We start from the raw sequence: 25485 nt of genomic DNA, 5'->3' as shown, positions 1-25485 counted from the left end.
AGTGCACGGTGAGAAGGCACAAGCAATGTGCACCGAGAGTAGCGATTTGTCAGTCGTATTCCAGGAGAGAGGGCGGTGTGCACAACGTGATGCGTGAGCTTACTACTTTTTCTTGTACGCTGGCAACGCAGTTGTTCTCTCGAAACGAAAGCTGTTTCAATTTCGTTTGTGATTATTACGCTACGAGCGTAACCAATTCTGAATAGATTGTTGTACAGAAATTTACAGTCGCTAGTTTTGAACATGTAATATTTTAGATGGTTGGTAGGAGTGTTGCTAATAGTAGTTGATGAAGAGAATGGCTAGTGGAGGTGCTATACATTTAAAGGTAAACGTGAGAATGCCCACTGCAGTCCGAGGGCTGTTTCTCTCATTTTGTTGGGTGGGTTAAGTGGGACTGTTTGCAAGCTATTTTCAGTTGATAATTACTGTATTTTTTGTCTAAGAGATCAAATGTTGTGAATTGATTGTGTTCTTATTGTGCACCTAATTTTAGTGTTACTGGAGTAGCTTAATTTTAAATTGTTTTATTACTGTGCTGGGGAACTTTTAGTTCAGAAATGTGTTGTTCTAATGTCCGTGCTTCAGTAACTATAACTGGACTACATATTTTAATTCAGTTTGCGAAATGGCTATTTTGTTATTTGTTGAAGAATATAATTATGGTTTAATAAAAGTAGATTGTCAAAGATAGCCCATGCCAGCACAATATCTGTGGGTATCCTTCTTCCCCAAGTTCCTACGCCTTACAAACAATCCAGAAACAATAATTCTAAAATAATCAGATATTCATTAAACAGAACCGGCATATGACTCCTATGTAGCTGCAGTTGGCAAAAACTACGTCTGTACACATGAATTACAATAGAAATATTAGTAAGGTAGTTTCGAACACATATGTTGACGCTAATATGAATCTATTTTTGTATTCAGCGGTTCCTGTAAATCAAGAATTTTACAATTCTGATACATGCTGTATAAATGCACGATTTCTATTTTATCAGACAAATAAAACAGAACACAAATCACGCATATATTTAGTATACATGTCCGCATGTTTGCCTTGATGACTTTAGTGCGGATGCACAACACGCTCCATACCTCTTGCGCGAATACAGGACTCACAGCAAGCAAGTAGGTGAATCCAGAATGAGATTTTCAGTCTGCAGCTGGATGTGCGCTCATATGATGCTTCCTGGTAGATTAAAACTGTGTGCCAGACCGGGACTAGAACGCGGGACCTTTGCCTTTCGCGGGCAACTGCTCTACCAGCTCTGCTACTCAAGCACGACTCACTACTCGTCCTCACAGCTTCAACTCTGCCAGTACTTTGTCTCCTCCTTTTCAAACCTCACAGAAGCTCTTCCGCAACCTTGCAGAACTAGCAGCCCTGCAAGAAAGGATGAGCAGATACATGGTTTAGCCACAGCCTGGGGAATGTTTCCAGAATGAGATTTTTACTCGGCAGTGGAGTGTGCGCTAATATGAAATTTCCTGGCAGATTAAAACTGTGTGCCGGCCCGAGACTCGATCTCGGGACCTTTGCCTTTCGCGGTCAAGCGCTCTACCATCTGAGCTACCCAAACACGACTCACGACCCGTCCTCACAGCTTCAGTTCTGCCAGTACCTTGTGTCCTAAGGCAAAGGTCCCGAGTTCGAGTCTCAGTCCAGCGCACAGTTATAATCTGCCAGGAAGTTTCAAGTAAGTGAATGGATAGAGGGCGCTACTAGCTTGAGACCGGCCGAGAATTTGGGTCAGCTGGAAGCGTGTCCAGGTGACCGAGGCAGTTAAGGCAACGTCTAACATTAAGTGAGAAATTCGAGTTCGAGTCCTGGTCTGACACCAATTTTCAACTTTCACCACTGAATTATGTAGATGCCCATTTGGTCTGTTTCTTCTTTGAAATTCTGCTATGCCTCCATCAACAGACAAGGTTGACGCTGAAGCTTTGTTTGCTGTCGATGCCTGTCGTCCTCATGAAATTAGCACACCTACTCATTGATCCAGTTGTGTGCAAATGAGGCTCATTAAATCACTCAGCGAACACGTTATTCGGGTTTCTTATATACCGAGCATGGTTCCAACGAATTAGCCTAGTCCTTCAAATCTCTCTTTATTTTATGCCAGCTGCTGGAAAAAACCGACTCGACATGTTTACTACGACCTGCTGCTCTCTGGATTTGGTGTGGTGTGATGTTTTGGCTGGGGGACTGTCACAATACGCCAGTCACTACTCTTGAACTGTGGTATCGTGCTGAAGCTGTACCTGTACACGCCATCCAAGCTCTGTTAGACTCAAGACCCAGGCGTACCAAGGCCGTTATTACGGCCAGAGGGTGTTTTTCTGGGTACTGATTTCTCAGGATCTATACACCCAAATTGCGTGAAAATGTAATCTCACGTCAGTTCTAGTATAATATATCTACCCAATGAATACCCGTTTATCATCTGCATTTCTTCTTGTTGTATCAATTTTAATGGCCAGTAGTGCACAAGAACTCTACTAATAATCATGGGTTGCGAAATTAAGGTATCACTGTCAGACCGGTGAAATTAGTATTCAGCAACAATCTAAGTTAAGGACTAGAGAACTGTTGTAGAAAATTTCATTCACTGTCAAGTATAGCATTTGTAACAGCTCCTAAACATTCACAAAACAATGAAAATTATTCTGCAGGAACCCTCAGCCGAAAGCAGTCTTCAAAAACTTCCATCAAAAGCACCAGTCCACATATAAAAAAATTTAAAAAATACGCCGTTCCACGTTTACCAAAAAACTATAATCCATAATCGTTTCTTGTTTGATCAATTCTGGCGAAGTGCTACACAACCCAAGAACAACTTGTTGGGTGGCAGACAGTAATGAAATATGTGCAAGGGTCGCAGGAGACCTTCTGTAAAGTTTGGAAGGTAGGAGTCGAGATACTGGCAGAAGTAAAGCTGTGAGTACCGGGCGTGGGTCGTGCTTCGGTAGCTCAGATGGTAGAGCACTTGCCCGCGAAAGGCAAAGGTCCCGAGTTCGAGTCTCGGTCGGGCACACAGTTTTAATCTGCCAGGAAGTTTCATATCAGCGCACACTCCGCTGCAGAGTGAAAATCTCATTCTGGAAACATCCCCCAGGCTGTGGCTAAGCCATGTCTCCGCAATATCCTTTCTTTCAGGAGTGCTACATCTGCAAGGTTCGCAGGAGAGCTTCTGTAAAGTTTGGAGGGTAGGAGACGAGATACTGGTAGAAGTAAAGCTGTGAGTACCGGGCGTGAGTCGTGCTTTGGTAGCTCAGGTGGTAGAGCACTTCCCCGCGAAAGGCAAAGGTCCCGAGTTCGAGTCTCGGTCGGGCACACAGTTTTAATCTGCCAGGAAGTTTCATATCAGCGCACACTCCGCTGCAGAGAGAAAATCTCATTCTGGAAATATGTATTACTTCGTTACATCATTATGAAAGGAGACAAACTGTCTGTGTCTGCTTTCCACCAGCCTTTACCCTTTACAGGAGGCTGAAAAGTATTTTTGAGATCAGCCAAAAAGCGATAGAGAACATATCGACCATAACGAGTGGCCATCCTCTGCAGCAAGCAGAGAAATATTTGTTTCGTAAATAACTAAGCCCCTTCCCTTGATGCTCTGTTTTTATTCTCCCAGATGCGTTTCGCCTTTTATTTTTTTTACTTTATCGCATCATCAATGGGACAGTTCTTCTCTTTTATAGTTGTCATCTGCGCTTCCTCTCATCTGAACATGGGATACACAGTGAACTAAAAGTTGTTACGTCTTAAAGTTACAGTTTTCGATCAAATGTCTACATTAGTTGACAGAAGACTAATACTGCATGACAACAACAAGGACAAACAAAATGAAAAGTTTGCCAAAAAATGTTCGAAACTCAGAAAACGTGTTTATGTTTCGTAAACAGAGCGCTAGTGCGACCTCTAGCATGGGCCGGATGGGAGGAAACGCGAAGATGTACCCCGCTGATGATGCCTTAAAGTGAAAAAAGGCGAAAGGCGTTCTGGGAGAATCAGACCAGTGGAACACCAGAAGGCGTTTTTTATTTACAAAACAGATATACTGACCCTCACTTCCAGTCTACAGCTCCACATTACTCCTTGTGCTCACTGACAAATGTTTCTGCTTGTTATTTACTCAGCAGGATCAGAAACTATGGCTGTAAGTAAAAGTCTTCAGTTTTAACTGATTGATATATGACGTTCACATGCACAAAATGTCTCAGTATTGTAAGTAATAATACTATCGGAAACAACATTATAACCACATTAGAGGCGACTTCTGCAGCAAGTTCCAAGAAAAATGGTCTATCACTCTGACTTCTAATCACCAGAAGTTAATTGCTCGCCTTGTAAGTGGAAAATAAATCACCACAATTTTCCTTAAGATCATATACTTCACCTAAGATATTCGTTCTTTCATTCTGTGACTTAACAATGTTAACATTAATGTACTTAAGCACCCACCGACGAAATTTGGAAAATTAATTTTAATTTTTAATTTCACTCTCAGATTGTGGTGCAGTCCTTTGTATTTTAAGCATATTGTAATGAGATGGAGCTGCTGGTAGTGAACTGGGGTAAACCCCAGGACACTCACCCGCCTCTATACCCATTACAGTGGTATAGCGCTTGTTTCGCCTCATCATCCTGAATTTATTTTTGAAACAAATTTTTGAAACAATTATTTTTCAACAAAATTAAATATTATAAACAAGTGATGTTACTATAGATGATCTCCTTTAAATGAAATGGATTTTAGTTAAATTTTCCTTAATGCTACAGCCACAGAATTAACCAATTCACCACACACACACACACACACACACACACACACACACACACACACACACACACACACACACACACACATATATATATATATATATATACATATATATATATATATATATATATATATATATATATATATATATATATATATATGTGTGTGTGTGTGTGTGTGTGTGTGTGTGTGTGTGTGTGTGTGTGTGTGTGTGTGTGTGTATATAGTGTTCTTACAGTCATGTACGTAAAATAACATAGAAATATGAAATAAAATTTTCAGTTATCAAATAATTAATTTTATGATTCTGATTTTTTAGTATTTACCTGTGTTAACTGAGAGAGAAATTAACAAATACATTTCGCTCTTTTACAGCTTCTCAGTACTCTTTCATTTAATCACGGCATAGGCACTGTTATGTGTGAACACTTTCACTAAAACATTTAAGGTAGAGAATTGGAAGTCACTAAAGCTGGTGTTCTACTCAACACTCTACAACATAAAGGAGAAGGAGAGAAGTCTCCAAGTTTGTGGCCTTTTTCATTTCTTCTACTTACAGTTTGTATGCTGCCTTTCATGAAGACTTCATATCTCTGAGAAACATAAACAGCCTATACTTCTGCTCTCAACTTATATCTAAGGGAGGACAAAATAAATTTTTATTTTCCATCGATTGTTTAAATAATTAATTGAGAAATTATCTTAAGGAATTTTTTCTTTTAAAATCTGTTATTTCGAAAAGAATTAGTTTTTTCTAAATTATCATTGATAATACGCCGCTTCATAAGATTGTGACTTTACTCTAGCTCACTTTCACTAGTTATTTCATCATTAAGCTTGAATCACGAACTTCGAAACTTTTTTATAAACCATAGCTATTGGGTTCTGAAAGTCAACTTTTAGTTTGAAAATAGTCACATTTTGGACAAGAGTGCAATTTACTTCATTGTCGTAGATGTTACTTTATTTAGAAAACCGGGCAACCTTTGTAAGCTCTATCTTCATATGACTCAATTATCATATGAGTTAGTAAGCTAAAGTTATATGTTCGACAGCTGTTACTTTGCTTTGTTACACACATAATTAAAAAGCTGTTTTAATTATAACCTACCAGTAGGCTACAATGTGATCTCTTAACAGATTCCTCATCTGTATTGATGGCCGTATCTGATAATGTTTCTCTGTTAATCGACGATCTGCCTTAAGCAAGATGGGATGTGATGGAATAACACACCATTTTTTCACCATTTTACCTGTTGTGTCAGCTTACTGACGTCATTGGTCCAATTTTTCCCTATTTTCATTTATAAATATTTCGATTATCTTTCTGCCTTCTATCTTTGTCAGCCGACTGACTTCATTATTTACACCTATTTTTGGTGTGATCTTCACACCACATTCACGCATCTTCTTCAATTAACATAAAAACGCTTTCGCCTGCCATTGTTGGCATTATATTATTTCTTTCTTATCTATACACGATCTTACTAACAACATGAAAATTATTAGTTTATACAGAGTCTCTTCTTTCTGATTCCTGGGATTTTCAGCTTCAATTACTTCTTTTAACGCAGCGTATCTGTATTTTGTTGTTACTAATCCTCTTTGTGGATCTTATTTATTATTGTTTACTTGAGCCATTATTACTCTATTATTAATGCTCCTAAGTTACTAAGTATTATTTTAACATTTATAATTTACTGTTGCAAACTACCTCTCACATTCTCTTATAAGTCACCATTTAGGTACAGTCACTTTCGGAAATCCTTATTACTTTGTGGAATATACCATAAACTAGTTGCATATGCACAGCGTGAAGGTATATATTCCTTACTTACTATAGACAGAGAATGAAATTTCAAAGTGTAATAAAGTTTCATCCATCTGGTACCTAGCAGTACGCGAAACTGTGTATCCACCTAAGAGTGGCAGACTCCCTACAGAATCTAACTACCTTCAATTTTTAAAGGCTTCAGATCTACTACGTTTCGTGGGCCTTGGTCTCTCTGACTTTCCAGTATTCCAATCGGCATGTGTTTGTATGAGGCTTATCTGCTATCCTGAATTGTGCTTGATAAATGTGCATAAACGTCCTTGTCTCTTCTAGGATATAGTTCTCTTTCGAATTTGCATGTTGCACCTTATTCCCGAATTTAGTATCTTCTTGTACGTGTTCTTTATTCGTCATTACTCTAATGGGCAGTTCCCATGCTTCGTTATTACTACCCGCACAATTTATAATGAAAGGCTCCGTAATCACTCCAGAACTAATAACGTTAAACATTTGATTAAAAGCAACTGCATCCCTGCCCAACATTGCTGTCTATAACACTGTCATTTCCTTTTACAGTTTGCGGCAAGTCAGTATAGCTAATGAATTCTCTGACATCGCCATTATTATTACTACCTCCTTCATTAACATTTCCCTTCTCCTCAAAATCTTGCAAAACTGACTCTACTTCCTATACCGAATCTTTAGCTTTCAGAGTGCTATCATTAACGAAGATGTAAGTCTTCATCTGCTTCCTTATTTTATTCAAACCGTTTAAATTGTTCTTCCCCGTTATCTGTAGCGTTTTCTTTTCCCTTCTTGTCCCATTTTTCTAATGTGTTCAAAATCCTGTCAGAAAGATGATGAGAGTGGTTTAGCACATTACTGGTACCGACTATTACTATTTCATCATTCCTGTTATCGGTCTGCGTTTTATGACTGAGTGAGGTCTGCATTTTGTTACTGGCTGTGTCACTGCTTCCGTTTGGTGAGGGCCAGTTTCCTCGTAGTTTCCCACACGCCATCTGTTGTGTTCATTCGATTCAGAATTAGATAGGGTAGCATTCTACTTTCCATCTGATCTCAATGGTACGTTGTTTACATCGTGTTTTCAGAACGCCCGTAGTTCTAACACTCAGGTGTCCACTGTTATTATTTCGGTTGTTTGTATGACTATTAAAAGATCTTTTATTATTCTGTACCTGCTTCTTAACAGTAGCTATTCTTTCCACTCGCTCCAGGTACTCAATGAACCTGTCCACATTATTTCTAGGTGCGGAAATCATTCTTTTATGCCAATACGAGGGCAGCATACCCCCTCGTCCCATGATCATCGTTTTCGTTTTTGTCTTTGTGTCAGATGTGACAGCAGTGAAACCCACTTCCTAGAGAACTGTTTAACTGATTCACTTCCAATCGTAAACTTTTATAACTCTAAAATTGTCTGAAAACATCTTTTTGTTTGTTGTCTGACCGTTACTCATTAAGAAACGGTGTCTTAAGTACAGAAAGAGTTTTACATCTAATCATTACGTCAGATGACCATCGTAAAGTACCTCTGACAAATGACTTCTTATGACAGAAATTTCCTCACGTTATAACTATGCATTTGGTGAAACATCCTCAGAGTCGTTCCAGAACTCTGACGGGTCAATTTGTTTATCTGAATCAAAACTTAAGAATTGACGACATCCGATAAAAGCTGCGTCAACTGAAGCAACATGCTGTGCAGTAGTATTACAAGGGGCGCCAGAGGTTACTCTATCTTCTATGTCAGTAATACTAGTATTCAGTTCTTCTACTTGTAATTCTACTGCTTCCACTCTGTCAGAAAATCTGTTTTCAGTATCCTCGCATAATTTCAAACACTCAGATTTTACTTTCTTAGTATCCTTCAGATAAGCTTTTACTTTATTAGATACTTCCTCAAACCGAGGAGAGCAATGTTTTGATTCAATGCCTGTGCTTTCTGGCATCCACCCTCCCATAAGATCTTCTGCGTCTTTGAAACTTTAACGAATTTCAACAATTTCGATTTTGATGTGGCACAGAGTCGTGTTCCCTTGCAGGCTGTCGTTCCTGCACTCCACAGAAAGTGCATGCACTTGTGGGAAGATGAATTGCTGGCGGTGAGGGCCTATAAGCTGCGGTTGGTGAGGTCAACAACTCGGCAGTGGCGTTCCTCCTGCCGGTTGCTCAGGCGGGATGAAATGACCCTCACGCTTCTTCGGATTGGGCACTGCCCTCTCACACATAGCTTTCTCTAAAGGCTGGAGAATCCCCTGTTTTGTGATGCTTGTGGTGTGCACACCTGTGTCCGCCACATTTTAACGGAGTGCAAGGACAGAAGCAAAAATTGATGGGGAACTGCCCTCTGTTTTAACTGATGATGAGACGAGTGTAACAAGGGTTTTAAAATTTTTCAGTGTGTCTGGACTCTGACCTAAACTTTTAGGCTGCAGGTTTTAGTGTAGTGCAGAGAGACCGGCTCTTCCCTTTTTTTCCTTGCGGTCAACCAGCCACTTCCATCTGCCTTATTGTTTTAGCTCCTTCTGCCACTTTGTTTCTGTGCCATTCATGTTTTACTACTGACGCAATGCTTCGTACCACGCCTCCGTATGGCTACGGGAATAGTTTTCCAAACTTTGTTACCTGTGTTTTACGTTCTGTTTTATCGTCCTGTTTTGGGTATTTTCTGGAGACCCGTCTCAACCTGTTCTTGCGCGGGCGCTGAAGACCTTGCCGTCTTGCGCCCATACAAACCTCTCCATCCATCCATCCTTTGAAAATACTGTGGAATTTGGCTACCTTTCACCCTTCAGTTTTATAACTTAAGCTCTTCAGTTTTGAATTCATTTCATCCTTAGTTCTTTATTACTATTTAACTGTTTACTACTGGATTTCATCTTATTATTCAGTTCTTGATTGTGCGTTTCAGGTTTAGAAAACAGTAATTGCACCCAATTTGATGCCTCTACCTTCTTACTTGACATTTCAACCTGTATAGAAGTAGATTCTTGCATTCTCTGACTTGACTGAGTTTCAGAAATACTGAACTCAGTTTCATTATTTGATAACTGTAGTAAGTCTACTTTTTCTGTTTCCACTTCAGCTTCAGTTACACCAAGACTAGTAATTGATTTAAACTTCGCAGTAACACTGAAATTTACCTCCGATTCTGCTTTTGACAAATAGCCGCCCGATTTTCAATTTATCATTCCGAAAGAGCCATCCTTGTTATTTCCAATTTCTATTTCGGAGGATTCTTCGCCAGCGACTGGTTTCATCTTAACTTTCACGTCATACTTATCAGCAGATTCCATTTCTAATAGCCTGTTACAAGTAGTTATCAAATACTTAAAATATTCTTGACTTAATTGCTGGAACTCGACGAGAGATGCCCGCGCGGTTTACCAGCATACCTGATGCTACGCGTTGCAATGTAATGCAGGCAGCAGCAGCGGCTAAGGCTGTAAGGATGGCGACGGCTATCGCCTACTGCAGTAGCTCAAGTGGGGCCTGGGCGCCTTTGAGCGCGCTCAGTAGCTTTCAGATAACTTGCAGTGATACACCGTCTTCTTCCAACCCCACCGCCGGTGCTAACCGCTATGTAGTGTCGTCTTCTAATCTCCTTCCGTCACGTTCAAGGCAACTATGGCTAACATTCACAATTTAGTTTCCACACTCACGAGCAAATCTTAATGCTGTTCTTCCACTAGCTTGGAGTATTTCACTTTGGTATCCTGTTAATGCCTACCTAGTTCCCTGTTTGTATCGATCACAGCTGAATCTCCTCACAATGTGGCCAAATAACTGGAGAAACGTTCGGCTGGCACGAGAATACTGAGTTTCGATTCATATTATGCACAGCATTCAGCGCTATCATTAAAGCTCAAATACATCAGTACACTGGTTGTCCCTCGCCTTAACAGTCCATGTTTCTCAGGCATAACAGAATACAGAAAACATGAGTGTGTCAACAAGCCAGATTTTTGTGCCATTCGTTATCACTCTGTTCTCTCGTCTTTAGGTAAGTTCTTCAAATTCAATCGCTCAGTGTGATCTGTCTTCTGATCTCATCTTCACAGCTTCCCCTGTCGCAGATGTTTAACCAAAGATAAATGAAAGAATTCAGGACTTCCATTTGCTTTTATCGACTAGTGAGTTGGATCTGTGCACACCGATCAATTGCCGTGAGTTTCGAATTGCTGATTTGATGTCTCATCCATATGATTTTCGTTAATTTTCGATAATTTTGTTACTATTTCGATAAGTTCACCTCCGCTGCTGGCTAAGAGCACCCTGATGTTTTGTCTTTCATGTTTGCCAAATCTGTTCCTTGTTTGCGAGTCTTAAATGTCTTTCTATGGTCTTCTTCGTGGAGTTGAGCTTAATCTGTAATTTCGTAGGCAGCAGATTGTGCTCACTTCCATAGTCAGCTCCAGGAATGGTCTCACAGTCCAAGACCAAAATCTTCGCCCCAAGATTAAATCATTCTGGTTTCTAAATCTATCACCAGCTGATATCCAGGTTTACAGTCGTCTTGGGTGATGCTGGAAAAAAGTGTTTCAAATATACAGTCATTTCTTTCACAGTAATACTACAAGTACCTGCCTTGTTCATTGTTCTCACTTGAATTATCAGCTGTAACCACAGATTGTAAGTGCATGTCTGGGTACTACCATCAAGTTTTGCACTGAAATCTCCTAGTTTTATTGGCTGTTCTTAGTTACAGATGTTACTAAGGACTTGTTCCAGTTATTCATATAACTCTTGTATCCCTTTGTCCGACGCTACAGTAGTTAGAGCATAGATCGGCATGATGTTGAGTTTACCTGAAGAAGCATTCAATTCGAAAGAAATGATTCTGTCATTAACTGGTTTATAGCTGGTAAAACAGTTAGTTGTATTTCTAGGAATGATACTGCAACACCATTTCTGTTTTGCTCACTACTCCCTGAAAATTACACAGTGATCCTTCCCTGGGTTACGAAATGTCAGTTTCTCTCCAGTGATTAATACCAAGACCAAGAATATCCAGGTAATCTGTGCTCGTTTCTCATTCTGCTCATGGCAAATTTTCGCGTTTGAATTAGTCATACCATGTTGCAATCTTTTCTACAAGTTCAGGTGTAATTTTCTCTATGATGTTGATCTAAAGACTCCTCTCAGTCCTGCCCCCTTCCCCCCCCCCCACCGCCCTTCTTGGAGATCCGAATTAGGCACTTCAAGCTTTGGGGATTTTACAACTCAACAAAACCACGGAGTTTTCATGCGAAAACTTTCAGTGCTTTTTTCTGCCCCACTCAAAGACGTCCTTAATTATTTGTTGGATATATTCCAGTATCTGTCTTCTTCTACAGCTTTTATCCTCTGCATCTCCCTCTAGTACCTTGGACGTTATTCCTCGATGTCTTTAACACATATTCCATCATCTGTCCCTACTTCTCAACATTGCTTCTATTATTTTCCTTATCAAATCTGCGGAGGATCTCTGCATTTCTAATCCGTCCACCTAATATCAACATCTCAAATGCTTTCATCATTTCCTCTCCGGGTTTACCACATGTCATGGTTCACTACAATATAATACAGTACTACAGACATTCTTAGAAATGTTTTACTCAAAGTAAGGCAGATGTTTGATTTTATTAGACTTGCCTTGGCGAGAATATACATCAACAGCATAACTAGTTCCAAGCCTAGTTCAGGAAAGGGGGATCACCTGATTCCAAACGACACTACAAGTGTTCCAATGTGTGTGAAATTTTATGGGACATAACTGCTGAGGTCATCAGTCCCTGAGCTTACACATTACATAACCTAAATTATCCTAAGGACAAACACACACACCCATGCCCAAGGGAGTATTGGAACCTCCATCAGGTATAGCCGCACAGTCCATGACTGCAGCGCCTTAGACCGCTTGGCTAATCCTTCGCGGCAAACGACACTACCTCTTAGTGGCCGCTGGTCAGAGTGGCGACAAAGACGGAAACGGCTATGATGATGGAAGAGAGGGACTCTGATGCGACAAAGATGGTGTAACAGGCAACCCTTTCAGGTCTAGCATGGGAAATAAATTCGTGGCAGTTGAGACTCTGACGATTGTCCATAGTTCAGCTCCCATAAAAGAAGAAAAACGTAACAAAAAATTGAGCAGTTCATCAGGCCTCATTGCTCTATTAAGGGACATCCACACTTACTCCACGTATAGAGAAGGCCAGATGGATTTAAAAGATGATGAACTAGTCAACAAAAGGGCAAGAGACTTGGCGTTTTAGGAACGATGAAGGTAAGTAGACGGAACACAAGAGGACTAAACAAAGAAGAGGCTTCAGATCGAGACTTCAAATTAAAAAAGCATGATATAGTCATGAACACAAAAAAGGAGTAAATAAAGGATACTAAAGAACCCAGCTTTCTCATAAGCAGTTCAAAATTTCACAGAGAGATTTATATAGAGTCACAATTAAAAGTGAATTATTTTTCGGGATTAATTCACAATCTCAGACTGCTGTGCGGTGACCCCTATGAAACCTACTTATCTCTCTCTCTCTCTCTCTCTCTCTCTCTCTCTCTCTCTATATATATATATATATATATATATATATATATATATATATATATATATATATATATATATATGTGGTTCTGTTTTAATATGTGTAACAACTCCTCCTTTATCCAAATATGTTCTCCATGTGTAAGCTGCATCTACTCCTGTAGTCATGTGGCACTCAGATCGGCATACCATGACTATATCTGTAAAGGTTTCTAAGTTTTATAGACAGACAATAAGCTCTTCTACAGTGATACTCAATCCTCTATTATTTTTAAGTATTATATTGAAGAGAGTTGTGGACCAAAGACCATATTGGTGTAAAAATTCCAGTTTTCCAACCAAGAATCTAATTTTGCAGTTTTCCCCAATCAAAACATCTCATTTTCCTATATCCAAATTCAATTTTCTCATTTAAAAATTTTCAAAGCTAATAAATTTTATTCTTTGTCAATAAGAATCATCAATATTCATTTGCCTGTATTGAGAGAAGCGAATTTTTATTTTATCATTTAAAAATTTATATATCTAATAAACTTTATTATTGATAAATTAGAACCATCAGGCCTAAAATCCCAAAGATACATTTTAATGGTAAAAGTTTTAATAAAACTAACAATCGAATTAAATTCTATATAAATACAAAAAAAAATAGACTATAAAGTTGAGTTATTTAAAAATGTGGAAAATTATAGTGAAGGAAAGTATGGATTGAGTTACAAACATTTAGAAAATTATTGCAGACAAAATGGTTGTTCAAATGTAACTAGAGAAGGTCTAATGGAATGTATTGAGTATTTTAAATGGAAAGAAACGAATAATGAAATGAAGAAGAGAGAACTAAAATATAAAAATGTAAATGAACTTCGATCAGTTGCTAACACAGAAAATTTAATGAATTATCTCAAACCGGATGAACAAAATTTAATTGATCTTAATGTAAATCCTGTTCACAATATTAATAACAATTATAATGATAGTCCATAGAAAATCGATTGTAGTCCTTTGGTGCAGAGCCGAGTGGAGAGTCTGAATCAGAGGCTCAGGTGGTTCTGTGACCATGTAGGTTGTGCCACCAGCTGGTGGGTTTCTGGGTTTCACTTAATAGGTCAGGAGTCCACTATATGCAGGAAGTGGCTACACAGGTAGCAGGGTCTGTGTGGAAGGGACTGGGCGGCTTTTTTGGTTAGGGGGTTTCAGGGAACCAGAGAAAAAGTGTCTGTCTGAATGGGGACAGGCAAAACACAGTAAGTTAGTTCTAGAAATGATCGGTATTTTACATTGTTGTAGCTCTGTTGGGAAAGAACTAGAGCTCCAAGCCCTAATAGAGAGCATGGAAGCTCAAGATGGCTAAAGCTGGAAATAAGATCAGATGAAATTTTTTCAAACATCCAACTGTGTTCAGAAAGGATAGATTAAATACAGTTGATGATGGAGTTTTTAATGCTGTCAGAATGCCTTGTAGGGTAATTGAAGTAAATAGTTCCCACAAAGTAGTGTGGCTAGAGGTTATAATTGAAAATCGGACTAAACTATTAACTGGATCGTTTTACTGACCCCTGACTCAGAAGATATAGTTGCTGAACAGTTCAAAGGAAAATTGAGTCTAATTTAAAATAGGCAACCCACTTATACAGTTTTAGTCGGCGATGACTTCAACCTACCCTTGATATGCTGGAAAAATTTTACGTTTATAACCTACAGCAGGCATAAAAAGTCATCTGAAATTGTACTGAATGCTTTATAAAAAAATTGTTTTGAACTACTAGTTTATGAGCCAACTCAAACCATAAATGATTGCGAAAGCATACTTGACCTCTCAGCAACAAATAATCCTGGACAAAAAGTGAGTAGGCTGAATGCAGTAACACCTACAACCATAAAAAAGGAACGAAAATTATATCTATTTCAAAAAGTTGATAAAAATGCTCTTAAAGCCATTTTAAGAGACAGCCTTCACTCTTTCTGATCTAGTCATGTTAGCATAGAAAAGATGTGGAATGACTTCAAAGGGACAGTATTGACAGCAATTGAGTGACATATAGCACATAAATGAATAAGTTATGCTACTGATCCCCCATAGTACACAAAACGGCTCAGATCGCTGTTGCACAAGCAGCGAAAAAAAACACGCCAAATTTAAAAGAAAGCAAAATCCCCAAGAGTGGCAAAGTTTTACAGAAGTTTCAAATATGGTGCGTCCTTCAATGTGAGATGCTTTTAATAATTTCCATAACAAAACTCTGTCTCGAAATCAGACGGAAAATCCAAAGAGATTCTGGTCATACATAAGTGGCAAGATGCGAGACTCCTTGAAAGAGGACAATGTAATTGTTCCTGAATTCCAATGAAGAACAACTGCCAAGATGAGAAACATAGAAGTAGATATATTTGGTGTTGCTAAGCAGTTTAAATCACTTAATAAAGGCAAAGTTTCTGGTCCAGATTGTATACCAGTCAGGTTCCTCTCAGAGTATACTGGTACAATAGCTCCATATTTAGCAATTATATACAACTGCTCGCTCACAGAAAAATCCATACCTATAGAATGGAAAGTTGCTCAAGTCACACCAATACCCAAAAACGGAAGTAGTAGTAATCCATTTGAATTACAAGCCCATATCACTAACACTGATTTGCAGTAGGGTTTTTGAACATGTACTGCGTTCAAACATTATGAAGTACCTCAAAGAAAACGATCTATTGACACATATTCAGCATGCATTCAGAAATATCGTTCTTGCGAAACCCAACTAGCTGTTTATACTCATGTAGTGATAAGTGCTATTGACAGGAAACGTCAATTTGATTCCACATTTTTAGATTTTCAGAAGGCTTTCGAGACCGTTCCCCACAAGTGTCTTCTAACCAAACTGCGTGCCTATGGAATATCGCCTCAGTTGTGTGACTGGATTCGTGATTTCTTGTCAGAAAGGTCGCAGTTTGTAGTAATAGATGGAAAGTCAACGAGTGAAACAGAGGTAATATCCAGCGCTCCCCAAGGAAGTGTTATAGGCCCTCTGGTGCTCTATTCTATATTAACAGTATAGGAGACAATTTTAGTACCTGTCTTAGATCGTTTGTAGATGATGCTGTCATTTACCATTTTATAAAGTCACCAGATGACTAAACGAATTGCAAAATGATTTAGATAGGAAATATGTATGGCATAAAATGTAGCGACTGACCCTGAATAAAGAAAAGGATGACGTTATTCACATGTGTACTAAAAGAAATCCATTAAATTTCGATTATGCGATAAGTCACACACATCTGAAAGCTGTAAATTCAATTAAATACTTATTGATTACAATTACAAATAACCTAAATTAGAACAATCACATAGATAATGTTGAGGATAGAGCAAAGCAAAGACTTCGATTCATTGGCAGAACACTTAAAAGGTTCAAAGGCTCTACTGACTTAGAAGGTGCAACAGCTCTACGAAAGAAACTGCTTACACCACACTTGTCTGCCCTATTCTGGAGTACCGCTGTGAAGTGTGGGATCTGCATCAGATCGCAGTAGCTGAAAGATGACATCGAAAAAGTACAAAGAAGGGCGGCTGGTTTTGTATTATGGCAAAATGAGGGAGATTGTGCCACCAACATGATAGAAGAATTGGATTGGCAATCATTAAAACAAAGGCGTTTTTCGTTGCAACAGTGTCTTCTGATGAAATTTCAGTCACATTTTTTCCTCCAGTTGCGAAATCATTATGTTGGCCCCAACCTACTTAGGGAGAAATAGTCACAACGATAAAGTAAGAGAAATCAGGACTCACACAGAAAAATTTGAGAGCTCCTTTTTCCCGTGCACCATTTGAGACTGGAATGGTAGAGAGACAGCTTGAAGGTGGTTCATTGAACACTCCAACAGGCACTTTATTGTGAATATAACAATAATCAAGAAGATGTGGATGTAGTTGGACGATAATGAAGTAAATAAAAAAATTTAAAATAACTTCATCAAATCCGTAAAACAACAACAAGAAATTGTTCCAAACTTACAAAAGTCCATTAATTTATAGTATAGATAAAAGTATTAATGATAATTATCTGTGTAAATAAACCATTACATGATCTTCTTAAAACATATAAAACAAAATATTTAAAAAATTATTAATATACTAATAAACAACAATTACCAAACCTTAACAATAGATCTGAGAACAAAATTAATAATGATGACAATCGAAAAGTATTATTACTATCGATAATTAGAAACATCTTTAAAAACTTGTAGTAGAAAAATAGCTAGAATTTTAACAAAAAAATATCATAAAAATATACCATTTATCAAATTTATCAGGTTTGAATGGTGAACATTTTTTTATATCCATTAAACAAATTTTACAAAATTTGTACTTTTAAATGAATAATAATAACTTATAAAACTAACAAAAATGATCATATTATTGAATCACATAAATCTATTACCTGAATTAAAGAAGAAAAAATCACAAAATTAAGAATATTTTAATACAAAGGTGAGCAATTAAAGCTAACAAGAATTTTTTGTAATTTTAAAAGAGAAGAAGAGATATAATAATTTAACGTTAATTCAACCAATCAAGTTTTATTACGAACAAATAATTTAGAAGGCTATTAACAAAAATCATATTTTAAACAATTAACTGAAATGGAGGAAATGCAAAGAATAAATGCAGTGGGTCCTTATTTTGCATAGATAGTTTGGAATTAAGTGTTAACACATCTTTTCGAATTTTTGTTCTCCTTATATCGATTTACCAGAAGTAATTAAAGATAAAAACTGTCTTTAATGCAAAAACCAAGCCAAAATATGTTTCAATTTTTCAATAACATCAGGCTATATACTGAGCAAGGGATCATGTGGATAGGGTTAACAATTATTATAATATTGGATTAAAACTACAGAAATTTTTTTAAAAACATTAATTTTTCAGTTAAGTTGACAGATATCGAAAAATCTGAAAAGAAATGATGTATATCAAATAAAGTTTAATCAAATGAAAACAATGAAGAAAAGGAAAAAACATCCTACATTCTCTATACCATATGCAAAATAAATAAGTAATACATGTTATTCTTCTTTTAATTAAATATGAAAATAATTCACATTATTATTGGGTATATCCATGTAGCTTAATTAGTTTATCCGAAATGAACAAAATGGAAGAATTTTTATTTTTATTTTTAGGAAAACTGAGGCATTCATGTAAACGATAGTAAAGAATATAAGGAAGTAAAATGTATTTGACTGAAAAAGATAAAAAAATTTATTTTAAAATTATATCAAATTATTAAGGGTTCCTTTTGCAGTTTGTGCATGTTTAGAAAGATTGTTAAAAGATATTAAAACTTATGAAAAATTTCCAAAAATCTTACATGAAAAAATATCAAATACATTTACCAGTTTCATGTTATTATTACGTTAAATATTCGCATGGTGATTAAATAATTCTGGTTACTTGCACTTTCAGAGATTCAGCAAAAAATTCGTTGAAATCTTAAGAGGAGAATGAAGAGAAATTGCTAGAATATGTGAACGCAATATTGCAATGATAATGACAATTGAGTAGATAAAATTTTTTAAACATTCAGAGATGTGTCATATTTGTAAAATAGAATGTATCCCTTAGAAAAGAAAGTGAAAGATCATTGCCATATAACAGGAAAATATTAAGTAAGTGCACATAAATGTTGCAATCTTAATTACCATATTTCCTAAATTTGATCCAGTTTATATTGAAAATTTTACCGAATATTGACAACCATTTTTTTAATAAAGAATTACTAATTTCCGTATATACACTTGGTCTAGAATATATTTATAAAATGGATTAATATTAAAACTTTTGGATGCATTAAAATTAATGACTTGAAGTATCTCTGATAGTGAATATATGGATCCTGAAGTAAAATTACAAGTAACTAAATTCCCAAAAAGGAAGACTTTATTCACGAATTAACAAATATATTATTTCTGATGAATATTACAAATATAATTCAATATTCAAAATGTCTTACAAATATGATGTTTTAAATTTAGCAGTTCCATCTTAGTACGTTACATGTCGGTTTTTTACTGCACTACGATTATAATTGGATTCTGCATTGAAAATGACAAAACTTAAACTACATTGATTACATCATTATGATACGATTTTATTTCTTACAAAAACAAATACAAGGTGCATTTTCTCAAAGTATTAAAATTATTGAAAAATCAAGTATCAAATCTATAGAAATAATATCACCAATAAAAAAATCGTATTATCTTGCATATTTTGATGCAAATAATTTATATGGTTGGAAAATTACTCAATTATTACCATTTAAACACATCAGTTTGATAGAACAAGTGTGTTTTCGTTATGAAAAAAATACTTAAAATGCCATATGATTATAAATATGGACACATTTAAAAGTTGATATAGAATATCCAGAAAGTTACACGTTTCACCATCAGAGTTACCTTCAGCATCAGAAGGATGAAACAAATAGAACTATACCATCTGAGAAAACATATTAATTGAAAAAAGTATTGATTTTAGTACAGAAATGAGAAAAAACGCAGGAAACGATTTTCAAAATGAATTGTACAATTTAATGAATAATTCAGTGCTTGAAAAACGATGGAAAATATTAGAAGATCAAAAAAAAAGGAATTATATTTCAAAACCAAATTATGAACATTCTACTGTATTTTCAGAAAATTTAACTGCAGTTCATTTGAAGAAAATAAAAATTATGTTCAATAAATAAATTTATATTGGAATGGGTATTCCAGACACTTCGAAAATTAAAAAAGTGAGTGGCTTTCATTACATGTTATGCAAGGAAAGTATGAAGAAAATATAGTTTTACATTATATGGATACTGATTTTTTCATTTACAGTGTAAGAACTGAAGATTTCAATTAATATTTGAAATCAATGATTGCCTATTTTCATACAAGTGACTATCAAGAATGTTAATATTTATGGACTTGGCAAAAATGAAAAATGAAAAATGAAAATGATTCAAAAATTAAGTTACTACATGTTAGCTTAAGATCGAAAATGTATGCATACGAGATTGGTGATAAAGAAGGAAAAAAATGAATTTTATTTTCGAAATATATTGTGAAAAATGAAAATTCCTGCAGTTATTATAAAAAAATGGTTAGCTGACAAAACAAAACAATCTAGAAAAATCAATGTATTATATAATTTACTCATGAATTATTTATAGTTGAATATAACAAAATTAGTTTATGGTCTGGTGTTAATAAACATGTTGCTTTTCAAAATTGAATTAATATATTAATATATGGTCATTATAAATTAAAAAAGAATAAAATAAAAGTTAATGATTTCTCATGAGATTTAAACAGATATACAGAAAATTAAACAAAATTAAATAAGTAATCAGTTTCTTACTGTTTTTTTGGGATATTGTAGGTCTTTATGTCCACTCAAATACAATTTACCAACAGGTTTTCCAGAAAAAGATCAACATTTATCTCTCTATTTATGTTTCGATATTTTTTAGCTACTTTCTCATCTTCCCAGTGACCACTGTTGTGAATATATTCAGAATATTTTTTTAAATTGGTTTTCATTTTTTCACCAATAAGTGTTTTAATATGCCAATTATGAAAAAGTTCGTTTCATTTGTTTCTTTTACAATCATTAAAACCTTACTTTGGAAGACAATTCTATTTTTTAATTTCAATTTATTTATGAATTAAGTTTTCTTGACTGCAGAATGGACAAATCATTTTATTTTTCCACTATAAGAAAAATTTACCAGAGCTAAAAAAACCAAAATATAATATATTTTATTTATAAATGTGGATCTAAGAAATAATAAACTTACATTTAAAAACAAACAACTCATAGTAAACATGTCATGTACAACTAGTATTTTGTACAACTAATGAAAATTTCTATAGCACTGAAATCATGCTATTTAAAACTATTCGTACATACACAATAATTGTTAATGAACCTGGTTTATATTCTTTAGTTATGAAATTTAAAATGCCTTTTGCAGAAAATTGTCAAGAGTGGGTTTAGAAGAAGTCTACCACCTGTTAGAACTAATTTTTGATATAAAATAATAATATAATATAACTTACTTAGATATATAAATAAATTCAAATGTGAAAGTACTGAAGATATGAAACAAATATTTCATGATGTAGTGGGCATAATAAACGAAATAAATGATAAAATAGGTTCATTATTACTACATTTTGCTGTAAAATAACTGATGAAAATTTAACAATTTTATTAAATTTATTATGTAATATGAACACAATTTAAAAATGTACAAGCGCTAATGTATATTATCAGAAATAGATATTCAACTTGTGAGGAATTTATAAGAATTAATTATGTATTTTAAGAAATATTTACCACCGAAATTATTGCAATATTTTGTTTGAGTATTCATAAGAACAATTATGTGAAGATGTAAGTTAACCAGGAAACGTTTCTTTAACTTTAAAAATAAATTTCCAAGCACTTTTTTCATATTTACATTTTAACACAAATCATAAAAATTGTTATGTAAATCTAATAAATAAAATTGATTAATAATGCCCAATTCCAGCTACTAAGAATAAATCATGAAATTATTTTGATATTAAATCGTTTATTAACGTTTATTTAATTAAAAAAAACTAACACTTTCATAAAATCATAAGAATATCCAAGTCATTTTTAATACCAAACATGTTTAAAATTACCTTAACTATGTCCTTGTGTGTAAGAAATTGTTATTTAACATTTTAAAAAAGTTGCATTACCTACATTACCCAACTATTGCGAAAATTATTAAAACCTAACCATTTAACATATTTTATATTAACTTTCACATTTATATTTTTCAAATAGGTAAACATCTGGGAAATCTATATTCATTATTTCTTGCTCATAAGAATTTCCTTTTTGTTCATCATTAAGAGCATTCAATTTACACCGAGTTGAAATCGAATGAATCACATGAATTTCCCAAATTTCTGTTGATCAATTTGCTGTAAATCGTTTTTCAGATATTATTTTCAATTTACTTCTTATTATCTTATTGCCAATTCTATATTTAGGTTCAGTATCTAGTAAGTGTGTTACATAAATAGTTTTCAATAAGATATTTTCATATTCTTTAGTCATGTCTTTCAGTGCCTGGTTTATAGTTGCATATTTTGTGATAGTATACTCCTCGATTAATTTAGAAGCTACATCAAGCCATTTATAATTTCCTTGAAGAGCAAATTTATTCCACATTTTTTCAATATTTCATTAAATCGTTCAACAAATGTTGATTAGTAGGATTATGATTAATGTTCATTGTTTTCATCAACTACTACTAATCTTTGTTTTCAAATGCTTTAAAATTACCTAATTGTAAATCTTTTTGTTTGCTAGGGATGAATATTATGTCGCAAGAGTCAACTATATGTTTATCTTTAAATGCAAACACTGAAAATACATCTGTAATAGTTAATAAACATTTATAACGTTCATTTGTTTTTGAAACTTCTGACAGATTACCAGAATGCATTTAGACCAAATTAGATTGGCATAAATGATTTGTTCCAATTTACATTACATTAATCTTTCAAAAACTTTTCTAATTGCTTTATGTAATTCATAAATAATTTGTTCACGAATATTTAGACGATAACCAACAAATTTGTTTTAAAGAATTTACTCTCTTTAGTTTTACAAATAGAACACATCACCTCAGTTCTTTGTTTTCCATTGTAGTTGTTAATTTTGTGAAGATGCGTGTTTCAGTAAACACTTGGCAATTCAGATAGTAAATGTGATTATCATTCACCATTCATATAGAATAAAAAATAATATAATTATTTCACCAAATGTAATTATCTTTTGATCAGCTATAATTGGTTCAGCAGAATATTTTAATGTAACAGTTATAAAATTTTATTTGTGAACTATTTTTGTTGATTAACTTTCAGGATTTATTTTCTTAAGTTTGTTAAAACCACTAATGGAAATGTCAATATTATTAAATGTTGAACCTTGGTTTTGGTTTTTACCAACAACATCAACATCAACATTTTACGAATATAAACAATGTCATTAAAACTGTGCATTTTTTAATTGCCTCCAATCATAAAATTAGTGTCAGTATTTTGTGTATATATACATTCATAAATAAGTTTCTAATTATTTCAGCATTCACTTAAATCTATTTCTCAATTAACATCCTTAAATATCTTTTTTCTCATGTATTTACTCAGCTCTTGTTTATCTCTATATAAATATTTAAATGTCTTAAAATACTTGTATATTTCGGCCTTGCAACAATGTTTTATAACCGATTCTATAAATAATGTTTGTTCACCACATATTTTGCATCTATTGGTTCATTTACATTTGCAATTAATCTACCTTCAAAACCTATGTACCCAGTAGTACCTTAAAGATGTTGTTTAATTCTTTTGTTTAATTATAGTAATTATGTTTGAGTCTAGTGATAAATAATAATTTTTTATTTTTACTTCTAATGATTGACAACCTCTTAAGATTCACTCTACTGATGACTGAATATATTTGATTTTTGAAAATATAGCATTGTTACCTTTTGTTCTGACGATTGAGTAATTTTATATAGTTTATTTAAAAAATACGTTTTTTAAATGTGAAATATCGTCAAAAATTAGAGTTCATACATAATAATTTCCAAAAAAATAAACACAAACGACTAAACACTAAATTCAATATGATTAAGAAATTAATATTATAGCTTTATTTTCTTACAAACAAATCCAGTGAGTACCATTGTGATCTGGACTATCTAAAATTACTAAACCATATTCTACATTTTTTGGTTCTTTAGGAAAATCGTCAGTAATAAATCACCATGAAAATTATTAATTATTATTTTTTTAAGTAATTTTTCAACATCACAACTGCAATATCTAATGAAATAAGTAAAAGTCAACCACTTTTTTCCTCTTTCTATTTTTTGAACTCCAGTTTAAATTCGGTAATAATATTTAGTTGTTCATTATTCAGTTTAATTTTAAATTGGTTATGATTTAATTTACCATTGGTCCCAAGGAATATCAACTGGAAAATTATTCATTTTTACAGTCTACAAAAGATAAAGAATTTTTATAATCCATTGGATTTTTAACAACATGTATACCCATTGTTAACTTTATTTTTCCATACATTGAACAGCTAAACGCAATCACAGCAATTTTTTCTTCTAATGAAAAATCTTAACAATATATTCTTTCTTTTGCAAGCTATTGAAGTTATTTATCTGCTTCACATCGTTTCCTGATTCTTTATTACCTCTATATAAAATATCATATTTTATACATTCTTTGTTTATTGGATTATTTCCTTTATCTTTTCAGGATAATCTTTATTCTAATTTTGTCTCTATACTAGGTAACCATGAAAACGCATTTGAAGTGGTAATTTGATAATTTGAGTATTATCTGAAACTTTTCCACAATTTCTAATCTTCCAAAATGAAGCACCTAAAATTTTTTCAGACTCTGGTTAAATAAAGATTTCCTTTTGGACCATTAATAATCAAATCAATAAAATTGTTTCTTGTAACTTGTGATATTCCAACTTTTTCATTGTGATGCTATTCATTTCCAGCTAGTTCTTCACTATAAATTACTGTTAACCTATCAAATAATTCATTAACATTATCCATCAAGACATATTCGATTCGTTTTGCTGACTATATTGTTATGAAACGTATTTCAGCTGTTTCAAATAAGTAACAAAGATTTCTTTCTGCAAGAGTAGGAAAATATTCTTCAACCATTGTTTTTGCCAAATTATTATATTTATTTATTACACTTAATTTTATAGTATTTTAATTGCTTAAATTATATACAGCATTTGAGTCGAATGATAATCTTGCACTACTTTGTGAATCAAGAGAATCATATTCTGTTCCAGAAAAGACATAGTTATATGTTTTCCAATTGAGAGATAATTAATCTATCTGTTCCTTCTTATTCTTTTTCACAAATTTTTAATTTTTCACCATTCAATTGTCCTCCTAATTCCACCATATTTAAATTCTCTGAATCCAAAAAAATTATCTTTGCAATGATTAACAAATTTTAACATTTTAACACTTACTTTAACTTTTTAACATGTTTTTCACTTAATTTTCTTTCTTTTCCGTAATTGTTTTCTGATTCATTTAAAATACAATCTATTTTATCAGTATCACTTTAATCAATTGACACAATATTAATAAATTCTTCTAAATGATTTCATCTGAAAGGTCTGTAAGGAACCAAATGTTTTGCAACTTCTCTATTTTCTTCAGTTGCTTTTCGAGCTTATTCCCCTAATCTTTTAGTTCCTTGGTTAACTTTATCGA

Source organism: Schistocerca piceifrons, chromosome 4, assembly GCF_021461385.2.
Source record: "Schistocerca piceifrons isolate TAMUIC-IGC-003096 chromosome 4, iqSchPice1.1, whole genome shotgun sequence".
Classification (NCBI taxonomy): Eukaryota; Metazoa; Arthropoda; class Insecta; order Orthoptera; family Acrididae; genus Schistocerca; species Schistocerca piceifrons.
The sequence above is the reverse complement of the archived record's forward strand: the minus strand, read 5'-3'. Positions refer to the sequence as shown.